The 14,204-nt window shown below is 34.0% G+C and overlaps 1 protein-coding gene across 1 annotated transcript in view; it reads left to right on the plus strand.

The window, feature by feature from the left end:
• GRM8 (glutamate metabotropic receptor 8) overlaps positions 1–14,204 on the plus strand; it is a 592,112-nt gene that overhangs the window by 367,606 nt on the left and 210,302 nt on the right. The gene's annotated exons all lie outside the window — the stretch shown is intronic.

Genomic DNA, 14,204 nt, shown 5'->3' on the forward strand with positions numbered 1-14,204 from the left:
AAATTAAGGAATTTATTTAATGGTATTAATGAGCTATGGTGGCGCAGTGTTTAGAGTCCAGTACTGCAGGCTATTTCTACTGTTCACCGGCTGCTAGCAGTTTGGGCAAATCGAATCTCAACTGCTCAAGGTTGACTTAGCCTTCCATCCTTCTGAGGTGGGTAAAATGAGGACCCAGATTGTTGGGGGCAATATGCTGACTCTGTAAACCACTTAGGTAGGGCTGTAAACCACTTAGAGAGGGCTGCACTATGAAGCGGTATATAAGTCTAAGTGCAATTACTATTGCTATTAAAGAATGACATATGATCAACTGAACATCTGGATCACCCCCAAATTGGCAGTTTTGAAAATTGCTCTTTTTCCCACATCTTTTTTCCATTCTAGCAGGTATGATGTTTACTGTTCTATTATTTTCTAATCCCTTGCAGTGATCTTGAGAAAAATGTTGCTCAACCATAGGCTAAACATATGCAGTGATAGCTATCTATGCTTTTTATTACTTTTCACAATTGGTCAATTCCTGGAAATTGTTCTTTTTAGCCAATTAAAAATAAAATCTTAACTTTGTTATGGACGTACTTGAGTACTGTTTCTGGGGAAAATGCAGCAGATTAATAACCATCTAATTCTACTTCTAAGTGAAAATTTATATTTTGCATTTGTTTTGGTAATCAATTGCAACTATTGGTTTTTAATACCTCTTTTGCATTGTAAAGAAAATGTTATTCTGCCACTGGCTTCATCCGTATAATGCTCTATAACACCTTCATGACAGCCTAGTGATCTTTTTCTCCAAAGCACAGTAAACCCATATAATTGATATGCCACTGAAGTTTCTTCAGTTGTGTTTCCAGAGCATGCAGTTTAAGCCAGGAATATCTTCTCACTCAGAGCAATCTTAATGGGAGTAGTACATCACAGCTTGTCATGAGATGAGAGTTATTCATCATTTTTGGAAGTAAATCCAGACTCTTATGCTATTACCTTCCATTCTGGGGCATTGCACAGTCAAACTTAAAACAAGATGCATTCAAAACAGAATAAATTATCCTTGTGTATGAAAGAATTTGGGGACTAATTCCGTTTCATCATGGAAACACAGACATTTTCAGTCTCTCTACCATTTTAGAGCACTTCATTGAAATACAAAACAAAGTGATGGCAACATCTTACAACCATATCACATCCCAGACCATTTTGAGATTTAGGGGTTGGTCCCCTAGATCTGTAGCAAGTGAAATAATACAGTATAAATACAATTGGCTGCTGATTTGATTCAGTAATGTATTTGGACTACTGATCTTGTTTTAAACGTAATAACAGCTACAGTTTCAGGGAAATAAAATTTATGCACGGGGATTAAGATCAAATTTATAATACATATAATTATTTGCAGGTGTCTGCTATATCTATCAGGAAATACAATTAAGATAGGCAATAGCAGAAAAATAAATGTTTGGAAACTTTCAGTTTTGTCTGGTGAATATAATTGTACATAGTCCATAATCTCTGAACTTTTCCAGATTGTTTGGAAAAGACTACATATTACATCGATTTGAATATGCATAAATAATTATTAGAAATTAATGACAGAGGGCCTGCCTGCTAAAAAATACAGTTTGAAAAGTAAAATGAAATAGCCAGATTGGCATAGTGACTTTATTTAATGTAAGATACTTGACTGATAGTTCCTTTACATATTTGTTGCTTTCTCCAATGAGCTAGAATCTAAAGTAAGGATAATTTTTTTCAGTCCTCCATCTTTTGACACTTTGGAGAGGGTATTAGTAGGATTAAGACACAAAAATGCTGTCTTAAGTTTTGTAATGCATTTCCCTTGAAACTTGCTAAAACCTTCTCTGATAGTGGGTATTAAGATTGACCCCACCTAATTTTAAAGCACAGTTCTCATTATGGTACATAATACCTGCTGTGGCCATTAAAAGGTAAAGGTAAAGGTTTCCCTCGCACATATGTGCTAGTCGTTCCCAGCTCTAGGGAGCGGTGCTCATCTCCATTTCAAAACTGAAGAGCCAGCGCTGTCTGAAGATGTATCCGTGGTCATGTGGCCGGCATGACTAAGTGCCAAAGGCACACGGGATGCTGTTATCTTCCCACCAAAGGTGGTCCCTATTTTTCTACTTGCATTTGTTACATGCTTTCAAACTGCTAGATTGGCAGAAGCTGGGACAAGTAATGGGATCTCACCCCGTTACGTGGCACTAGGGATTCGAACCATTGAACTGCTGACCTTTTGATTGACAAGTTCAGCATTTTAGCCACTGAGCCATCGCATCCCATTAAATAATACCATTAAAATTGTGCATTTCTGCCTTACATGTTGCTGTATTTGTAGACTAATGTATAATTGCATGCAGTCAAAGTCTGGACTACCCAGGTTATTACTGTATGAAGTAAGTAAGTAAGTAAGTAAGTAAGTAAGTAAGTAAGTAAGTAAATAAGTAAGTAAGTATTATTTGGATTTCCTTCAAAAGCCTGTAATCTTTCTAGTCTGTCCTTGATCTTGCTGAATCCAGTTGTTTTAAAGTGGAAAGAACATGTAATAGGTGTTTCTGTAGAGGCAAACCAATATTAGATTCTGAACACAGTGGGTCCAGAAGATGAACTCTAATCCCAACTCTAACAAATTATTTCACATTACTACTGATAAAAACAATATGGCACTTGGCTCTCTGCTTATTGATGCAGGAATCCAGTGTTGGATGTTCCATCTTCCGCAAAATCCAGTAGCATAAGTCCTGATTCACAAGTATTTGGTCAGGATATGCTAATCATCTTGAAAAGGGTAACTCGGATGTGTCAGCAGTCTTGCAGCTGGACAAACACAAACATGGTCAGCTTTGTGTGAGTCATCTCTAATCCCATGTAATAAAATATATGCTTTAATAAATACATGGCTTTAAAAGAGAAAAAGGAACAAAACATCTAGTGTAACTTGATTCTGGCAAGATTGGAAGTATTGATAAGAATTAATGATACAAAATGAAATAAAATATACATTGACTTTTCAGCAATGTTCAGCTTGTTTTTTGTTTGAAAAATCAGAGCTCCTCAGTTTCAGCTGTCCTGGAGCATTTGTTTCTGCTTTTCTGCCATCAAAGGCTGATCAGAAAGAGGGGAGTATAAAACATAACTGATCTCTAAGACGTCGGTGAGATCTTTAGCATTCATTTCTTTCTGCAGACTGTATTTCTCTGAATGCAAGCAAACATTAAATCTTCCTTCAGACAGACTTTTTTTTTTTTGCATCAAGAGAGTTTTAATAAAATGATTAAACTGTCAACCACTTTGTGTGCCAAGGATAAGCAGCCAATGTAGATAGAATAGCCACCACCTTGTGGAAATAATAAAGCAATTGTAGGGTTGATTGACTATCTACTGCTAAAGCTGCTACTCCAACCATGGAGCAAACATTATTTGTCTGCCTTAAAAATAATAATAGAAAACCCTGAATTTTATGTACCTTCTTCAATCTTACTCTTAAGGACTTGCTAACAACTCCATCACTTTCTACTTTCTGGAATACAGGCTATCCTTTCTGGAAGAAAAATTGACCGATTTATGATTTGGTCCATGTGTAATGCTAAACATGTTATATGCATGAGCCTAGAGTTGACAGATTCATCTAATCTGTGGGGTTATTTTCTGCTGAGTCTGCAATACGATGAATTTTGACTTCCATTTTAAATAGCTCTGGATAGCCATTGCTTCTGAGCTCAGAGAAATAATGCCAAGTTTAAAATTCTGTTCTGTTTCTTCAAAAAAACCAGACCCCATAAAGAGGAGGTGGAGTTGCACTGTATGTAAAGGACCACTATATTGCTATAGAATTGCATGAAACCAAAGATGAAAACCTTCTAGAATGCATATGTGTCAACATAAAAGACAAAAAGAATAACATGGTAATAGGTGTATACTATAGGCCACCCAATCAAGAAGAAGAAAAGATATCCTTTTTGCTAACCAACTAATAAACATATGTAGGAAACACACTACAATAGTAATGGGGGACTTCAATTACCCTGATATCAATTGGAAAACTAATTCTGCACCAAGTGAAAAATCAAATAGGTTGCTAACCAACCTAGCTGACAACTTTGTTGTCTGAAAGGTAGAGGAGGGAACTAGAGGGACAGCCATACTGGACTTTAGTACTTACAAACAAAGAAGAAGTGATAGAGGGAGTTGAAACTGCTTGAATCTTGGGTGAGAGTGACCATGTCATACTAGAATTCAACATAACACAAACACAAGCAGTAGAACAAAATGATACCAGAGTCTTAGATTTTAAAAGAGCAGATTTTAATAAACTCAGAGAGAACTTGGAAGAGATTCCTTGGATGAAAATCCTAAGGGAAAAACAACTCAAGAATCTTGGGAAACTCTGAAAAATACGATCATAAATGCCCGGACCAGCGCAATACTGCTGAGAAAGAAAAACAAGAAATCCAAGAAGAAACCAGCATGGCTGCACAAAGATCTCTCTGACAAATTGAAAGACAAAAAGGACAAGTACAAAAAATGGAAAGAGGGACACATAACTAGACAGAATCTGCAAAGACAAAGTCAGAAAAGCAAGGCTCAGAATGAACAAAGACTTGCAACAAAAGTCAAAGGTAACAAAATATTATTTATATATTGGAAGAAAATATGTTTCTTCCAATATATAAATAACAAGAAAAAAATCAAGGAAACAGTGAGTCCACTAAAGAGAGAAGATGGCAAAGAAATAGCAGGCAACAGAGAAAAAGTAGAGTTGCTTAACTTATTTTTGCATTGGTCTTCATGCAAAAAGAAACTATAACCCAACCTACCAGAAACATAACTCTAAAAAACAGACTGGAAATAAAAGTTAAAATAAGCAAAAAAATAGTAAGACAACACTTGTGTGATCTTGATGAATACAAATCACCAGGACCTGATGGATTACATCCCAGAGTTCTAAAGGAGCTGGCGGATGTCATCTCAGAACTTTCATCTTTCAAAAATCCTGGAAAACCGGGGAACTACCAGAGGACTGGAAAACAGCTGATGTGTTTCCCATCTTCAAAAAAGGAGAAAAAAACAGACCCAGGAAACTACACACCAATCAGCCTAACATCAATACCCAGGAAGATACTGGAAAAGATAATAAAAAAAACCCAGATCTGCAACACCTAGAAATGAGTAAAGTAGTAACTAGCAGTCAGCATGGGTTTGTTAAAAACAGATCATGCCAAACCAATCTTATCTCATTATCTCATAGTGACTAAATTAGTAGACCAGCGAAATACTTTGGACATAATATACTTAGACTTCAGCAAGGCATTCGACAAAGTAGACCACAATCTACTTCTTGCTAAGCTAGAAAAAAGTGGGATAGATAGCTTCATCACCAGATGGATTCACAACTGGCTGATAAACTGTACTCAACGAGTAGTCCTTAATGGGTCTAAGTCTACGTGGAGAGAAGTAAGCACTGGGCTGCCACAAGGTTCCGTTTTAGGCCCAATACTCTTCAATATCTTCATAAATGACTTGGATGAGGGAATAGAAGGGGAACTCACCAAATTTGCAGATGATACTATGCTGGCAGGAATAGTTAACACCCTAAAAGATAGGGCCAAGATCCAGATGGATCTTGACAGACTTGAACACTGGGCCCTATCTAACAAAATGAAATTCAATGTAGAGAAAAGTAAAATCTTACACTTAGGTAAGAAAAACCAAAAGCACACATATAAACAGTGGGAAACCCGGCTTAATAGCAGTGACTGTGAGAGGGATCTTGGAGTCTTAGTGGACAATTATTTAAATATGAGCCAGTAGTGTGCAGCGGTAGCTAAAAAAGCCAACACAATCCTAAATTGCATTAACAGAGGGATACAATCAAGATCAAGTGAGGTACTAATACCACTCTATTTTTTTAAAATTTGCATTTATATCCCGCCTTTCTCCGAAGACTCAGGGCGGCTTACACTATGTTAGCAATATAAAGCCCTAGCAAGACCACACCTATAAAGCCCTAGCAAGACCACACCTAAAGTACTTTTGGTCACCACACTATAAAAAAGATGTTGAGACTTTAGAAAAAATGCAGAGGAGAGCAACCAGGATGATTAGGGGACTGGAGAATAAAACATATGAAGAATGGTCATATGAACTGGGCATGGCTAGTCTAGTGAAGAAAAGAACCAGGAGAGACATGATAGCCGTCTTCCAATACTTGAGGGCTGCCACAGAGAGGGGGGAGGGCCAAGCTGTTTTCCAAAGTATCTGAAGGCCAGACAAGGAATAATGGATGGAAACTGAGAGAGATTCAACCTAGAAATGAGGAGGAACTTTCTGACAGTGAGAACAATCAACCAATGGAACAGATTGCCTTCAGAAGTTCTGGGAGTTTCAATCTTGAGACTTTCAAGAAAAGATTGGACTGCCATTTGTCAGAAATGGTATAGGGTTTCCTGCTTGAGCAGGGGGTTGGACTACATGACCTATTAGGCCCCTTCCAGCTCTGTTAATTTGTTAAAACCATAAGCATGGTTAGTATGCACCAAACCATTTCCTTGTTTTGTTTTCTTACTTTCTAATCAGTTTTCAACCCAAGCTGCCTCTCAAAAAGGACATTAAACTTCTTTTGATTTGTTCAGAGTCTTAGAGTTGGAAGGGGCCGTTTAGCCCTTATTGGTAAAGGAATAAATTCTCAAATCTCCTTACTAGTGGTTACCAGCCTCTTCTATCAACATTACTATATATCTGCCAAGAAAGTACCTGATTAAAAATGACATAAGTTTAATCTGTTAAAACAGTTCTTTATAAAACCAAGTAAAATTCTAGGATTCACTTAATTGTTTACAGGGAGTTGACATAAATTTATTAGATTTTCCTGAACTCATTCTTCCTGTCTTTGATCAATCAATAGAGTTATTGTTGTCAAGGTAATTATTTGTTGTTTACTTAATAAATTTATATCTCACTTTCCCTAATTACTGATATCCATGGTTTATAATAAAATACAAACAGTGAATTAAAACAGTGAAAATAATATTAAAAAAAGCATATAGAAAATAATAAGAGAAAAAGGGAAAACAAAAATAAAAACAATAGTCTTTATTCAGCATTCATACAGAAAGTAGAGTGGGTTTTTTAGAATATATATTTTTTTTTATTGGCCAAGTGTGGACACACAAGGAATTTGTCTTGGTGCATATGCTCCCAGTGTACATAAATGAAAAGATACCTTCATCAAGAATCAAAAGGTACAACACTTAATGTTGTACCCTAAAGTCATAGGGTACTAATAAGCAATCAGAAAACAATATCAATATAAATCGTAAGGATACAAGCAACAAAGTTACAGTATTACAGTCATAAGTGGAAGGAGATGGGTGATGGGAATGATGAGAAGATTAATAGTAGTGCAAATTTAGTAAATAGTTTGACAGTGTTGAGGAAATTATTTGTTTAGCAGAGTGATGGCTTTCAGGAAAAAACTGTTCTTGTGTCTAGTTGCTCTGGTGTGCAGTGCTCTATAGCGTCATTTTGAGGGTAGGAGTTAAACAGTTTATGTCCAGGATGCGAGGGATCTGTAAATATTTTCACAGCCCTCTTTTTGATTTGTGCAGTATACAGGTCCCCAATGGAAGGCAGGTTGGTAGCAATTGTTGTTTCTGCAATTCTAAATATCCTCTGAAGTCTGTGTCTGTCTTGTTGGGTTGCAGAACCAAACTAGACATTTATAGAGGTATACATGACAGACTCAATAATTCCTCTGTAGAACTGGATCAGCAGCTCCTTGGGCAGTTTGAGCTTTCTGAGTTGGCGCAGAAAGAACATTCTTTGTTGTGCTTTTTTTGATGTTATCTGTTAATAGTTTCTTTATAAAATATAACTCTAGGTGCCTTAAGAATTTCTGAAGAGAAAATATTCAAGAATAAAGTTATGAAATAACAATTCAATTCATACATTGTTATAATTCAACAGTGAATAAGACTTTTAAGTGATAGAAGCAACCAAATAGATCAGTGGGAACTTCTGAGTTTAAGAATGTTATCTTCAATAAATAGAATAGAATAGACTTTTTTAATTGGCCAGGTGTGTTTGGACACACAAGGAATTTGTCTTTGTGCATATGCTCTTAGTGTACATAAAAGACAAGATACGTGCATCAAAAGTATCTTTAGTGACATCAGAGGGTTAATTCCTATCTGTGTTTCATGTTCAGCTAAATGGAACATTCAAGGGATGTTCTACTAAAGGTGAAAAAGTGAAATGGAGTCACCTCTAAGGCAAAAGAATAATTGTTATGTGTTGCACTGTAATACACTTTTTAATTATATTATTAATGAAAATGATGAATAATGGATCAGGAGAAAGAAGATAAGCAACTTGATCATATTCAGAGTGTATTATTCAGTGCTAACAAGGCATCCCATTCATGTATGGGTTTGTGTTATTGACAAAGAAATATAATTTAGTGTCAAAAGAATTCTAAGTGATCACTGAACCTTTATTTACTTATTTAGTTCACTGATGGATTGCTACCACCCTGGTGGAGTCTGGAAGAGATAGAATACTAAAAATAAAAAATATGAAATCCATTACACATAATTACAATTAATATCACCTCATAATAATCAATGGTCAATAATGCACAAACTAAATTAGGGGTAAAGGGAATTTTGGAAGAAACTGCTGCAGCTTGTTTGTGAAATATTTAGATCCTTAGATATACAGTAGAATCAGTCCCATATAACTTGTATAGATACCTTGAAAATATAAGTAGCAACCTATTTTACATTTTCATTTCTAAATATTAAATCTCAGTTGAGAAAGATATTCTAGTTGGTTAGAAACTCATAATGCTAAAAGTTAGCTCCAAGATGTGTTATCCATTTCTGTGAAGATGATATTCAGAAAGGAGCTTATGGAATAAAAGAGAGTAATTTATTTAAATATATATTGCTCATGGAATAAGAAATCCTACAGCATTAACTCTGAAATAATATTATCTAAAGAATAAAAAAAATATGTCATGCATGTTTGAAAATTACGTTATAACTTTCTAAAATGGAGATGTTTGAACCAACATATTATTGAACATTTTGTAATTGTTTTCCTTTTATTAATCCTTTTATTTATTTATTTTTAAATCATCTCAGAAATCATTTGAAGTAATTCAAGTAGAAAAACAGCTGAAAATAATTTTTTACACAACACATTTTCAAGTTATAATGTCATAAGCCTTCGTGTGTATGTTTGTGTGTATGTATGTGTGCTGAGTCAGTTTGGCTTGCTAGCCTGGAAAAATCTCTTTAGTTTTCTGGACATGAGGATTTCAGAAGTGGACTGCCATTGTTTTCTTCCTAGGGATGAGGACCATGGACCATCCCAAGATCACCCAGCTGGCTTTGTATTTCTAGCCTGATACCCTAATCTGCACCAAACTGGCTCTTTTAGTAAGCCTGCCACTTTTGAAATTATAAGTGAATTACAAAACAGCTTTAAAAATTCCTCAATATTCTATGAAAATTGGTTAATGTATAGTTATTAATTCCATGTGTGTCAGTTGGATAAAAGATATGTTGAAATCATTTTACGGTATTTCGCATATATAAATCAAAACAAACTTTAGACTCTTCTGGTCAGTAACGAACTCCCAAGAGAAGCAGAGCAATGCAAAGTTTGCAGCTTATATATTTGAAAACGGGAATAAAAGGATATGTGGTAAAGGAGATAAAATTATGTAATATGTGATTATGGTTTCCTTTCTAGAAGGGAATTTCATGGAAGAAATTCTATTTGCAGAATATTCCTCCATACTAAAATGGAGGAATTTATCAGAAAATGGCTAGTGTGTGAACTAAATTTTCATTTCACATTTTAATTAAAATAAGCTCAGGACATATATTCTTAACTTGTCCAAATCCTAAGGTTAATAAATATTATGAAAATAATTCTGCAGAAGGTACTGCAGTATTCTTTTTTCGCCCTTGATTTTTTGATAGCAATGTTTGGATGGATGGATGGATGGATGGATGGATGGAAGGAAGGAAGGAAGGAAGGGAGGGTGGGAGTGAGGAAGGCATATCAAGTTGACCAGTGAAATAAGGAAATGAAGAAAAGAACATAAGCATTTACAAGCATGTTTAAAAACACAAACCATTTATTCAGTTGTAATAGAAAAGAATTAAAAAATTAAAAAAGCTCATGTTTTATTTCATTGTGTATTTTTGTTTTGGTTCTGATATATATTTTCCCCTATTATGGGATGTTCTTTCTGTTTCTGTATGTCTATATAGAGAATGTATTTGCATTGTGTGGTGTTTTAAGATATTGTATTGTTCTAATTGTATGATATCCAGAGTTGGTTTTGATTTGAAATAATTTTAAAAAATATAAATGATAAATAAAGAGTTCACAAATTTGTTACATTAATTCCGCAAATGCTAAACTAGCTTCCTACTTAACGGAGGACCAAAATTCACAGCCTCTCAGTCTCTCTGTATTCCAGTACATTAACCAATTTACAAACTGACTCTTTCATTATATCAGGTATTGGAATTAGACAGTAATTAGACAGTAACTAAGATACAGTACATCAGAAACTTCTCTATTGAAATTAGAGAAGTTTTCATGCAGGGAATTGTGTAGGTAGCAGATAGGCTTGATATAAATTTCATAAAAATGTTTTCCATTTGTTCTCAAATGAACTATAATCTGATTCACAGCATAACTGTGCCACACATGAACTAATTTAAAATTCCTTTTCAAAAGGCATTTTTTATGAAGGATCAGTGGTGCTAGAAATATTTTGCAAACTAGTCAAAGGGTTAAACAAAAACATCGAACAGTAAGAGTGCAATAAAGCCCAATACATTTATTATAAATGAGCTTTCATGGAGTGGAGTACATCACATAGCAAAATATTCTTCTTTTAAATAAAACTAAAATAGATTCTCTATTTCTGCTATTAAATATTAGTACAGTCACCCACCTTTTATCTGTTTGTGTTGCTTGAGATGCATTGTTAAACCTTGGATAGGAGGTATACATCACAAAAATACAAATTCAGACTTTGTGCATGTGTATGGAAAAGCCATATCAATTATTTTAAACTGAATGCTATTGTATATTGTTTTGACGAGTACTAGCTTATTATGTCCTTCAATTTGTAGATAATTTGAGCACATAATTAGAAGATATCATTCAAGCTGAAGTATATTAAATCTTTTGGTAAATCTAGCATTAATCTACAAGGCCTTTTGAAAAAGTCATAAGGCCGGAATGAAGAATCAGCTTCATAACTTATACAGCACAACACTGCTTGTTTGCTTGTTATTTATTTATTTGGCTTGTGCAAAGAGATGTGATCTGCCTTTCTCTTACCTTCAAGTTTTGGAATGAACACAATCTGAATCATTGATTAAAATGAGGAATTGAAAATAACATGCTCCACCTTGTGATCAATCCAGGTTTGGTATTTATTAATCCATCCTTGAGATTGATGTAGCATATGTCTTCATGCTCAGAAAACTACTGAAGATTCAAAGAAGTAATGAAAGCAAAATGATTTAGCTCCCCAGTAAGGATTAGACCATGTCTGAATCCAATAATTCTAAAAAAGATTTAGTAATTTATACCTTGTTTTTGGATTGATAGCACATTCTCAAACAAATGGGTTAATTAATACATATGAATACATATTATTCTAAATTTGTATGGTTTTAAATTCTTAAATTTGAAATAAAAAAGTGGCAGAAAATACAATATCCTTTAAAAGATATGGAGTCATAGTACATGCTTTCCTCTATAGTACAGATGTAATAAGAAAAATATTGGTTGATTATATATACCAATGAAAGCCATTCTTTTTTAATTTATTCTTTAATAGTACCTCCCAAGCCAATAATTTATTATTAATTCTATTTATGCAAGCAATATCCAGAAAACAAATATTGAAAATTGATTGTATAATTTTTAATTTATTACAAATTTCAAAGATAGAAACTAAAAAATAGAAATTGCAGAAATGGGGGAAAAAGAAAGCAAAATAGAAAAGAAATAATAATATCATAAAAAAGAAAACATTGTAGTTTACAAATGGTCTTCACAGATACCCCCATGTAAAGTGCATTGCAACAATCATAGTATGAGATGACCAGGAATTAAGTGACAGTGCAGAGAAGAGAAAGTTTGTTTAAATGAGAAAATATTTCTGTGTCACCCAATCAAGGACTACTTAAATAGTTCTGTAACCTTTTAATTATGAGTTCCTAATATTAAGATGAAACTTTCAGTTTGGACATCTCAGCACCTTTTACTTCATCCTACTTAACCTACATTTTCATTAATTCATATTTGTAAAAGTGGATAGATTTTTTTAAGGAAAGGCAAGCCATAAAATGTATCTTCAAATCATGTTTTGAAGTAGTTTTGCCATTCTTTAATATTATATGTTTTTCCTATTTTTAAAATATGAATTTCTTTAACCATTATTGAAAGGAAATTATTACTTGATTTGGTGTAAAACAAACATGTTATTTCTAGAGAACTCTTCTGAATGGATACTCATTATTTTATTCACATAGTTGCCATTTGAAAAATAATAATTAAAGGAAAAAAAAAAAGATAAACCAGGAATACTTATACTTAAACCAGGAATACTTAAATCTAAAACAAATCTAGGGAAAGGAGAATGAAAGAAGCATAATCTGTTTAGCTTTATCTATTAGACTTTACTATGAATTTTAAAGCCTGCCTATGCATCACTCAGATTGATTCTCCAAACACTTCAGGAAGCAGAATTCTAATTTGTATTTCTCGGTTTTGCTCTGTTTAACAAAGCTTTCTGAATGCTTTGTCACATGGTTTGTTCTTAAATAGATGCCAGATAACGAACACATTTACAAGCACAAATTCATAATGCAGTTATTTGATTAACAGAATAGTGCCATATCTCTAATATGAAGTAATCCCAACCATATAAACATAGAGATGTAGAGATAACCCATACAAATACAAAAAAATTAGTAAATCCTATTAACCTTAAAGCAATATCTATGCTGGATTGTACTGTAGTATTTCACATAAATAAGACACTTGGATGGGAGAGTTCCTGTTCAGAGTAAACAGATACAGTATATGTATACATATAGATATATGCATACATATATCTAAAATTTCTTATATAAAAGGATGTATTTCAAGAACAAATACTCTTCAGATATAGTACTTTCAGGTAATATAAATTTCACCTAGCTGAAGAACTAAGAACCATATTGTAAGTCTCATTTTATCCTCAAATCCTTAAAATTTGAAGTGGGGATGTACATCTACATTTCATGTCTGCCTCTGAAATACATCTATAAACAACAACAAAAAATCTGACAGAAGGTCAAAAGATTAGTGTATTTTCACTGTGAAGAATATAAATATTCTACCAAGGAAAGGAAAGTTGTATCACAATATAAAATGAACTTGATATGTGATCGGAAAGAGTGCTGCATGGTATATTAAGAAGAGCCATGGTGGTGAAGTGGTTAGAAATGGAGTATTGCAGTATTTTAGGCTAATTCTCTCAACTGCCAGCAGTTTGATTCTCACCGGCTCAAGGTTAATTCAGTCTTCCATCCTTATGAGGTCAGTAAAATGAGGACTCAGATTATTGGGCAATATAAAAGTTGACCCACACTCTGTCAAGGACCTAGGACTACTCATTTCTAAAGATCTAAGTCCTAGAGCTCACTGTAACATATTGCAAAAAAAGCTTTAAGAATTGTAAATCTTATTTTACGAAGTTTTCTCTCTGGTAACAACACTGTACTCCAAACTAGGGCATATAAAACTTTTGCCAGACCTATACTTGATTACTGTTCACCTGCCTGGAACCCTCACTGTATTTCAGACATCATTACATTAGAGAGGGTCCAGAGATATTTTACTAGGAGAGTTTTCAAATCTTCCGCTCGAAATAAAATTCCGTATACCACCAGGCTTGAAATCTTAGGTCTAGAAAGCCTCGAACTACGTTGTTTACGTTTCGACCTATACTTAGTTCATAAGATTATTTACCAAAATGTTCTACCTGTAAATGAATACTTTAATTTCAACCATAATAATACAAGGGCCATCAATAGATTCAAACTCAATGTAATTTTCTCTAATCTTAATTGTAGGAAATATGACTTTTGCAATAGAGT

This window comes from Ahaetulla prasina, chromosome 7, assembly GCF_028640845.1.
Source record: "Ahaetulla prasina isolate Xishuangbanna chromosome 7, ASM2864084v1, whole genome shotgun sequence".
NCBI lineage: Eukaryota > Metazoa > Chordata > Lepidosauria > Squamata > Colubridae > Ahaetulla > Ahaetulla prasina.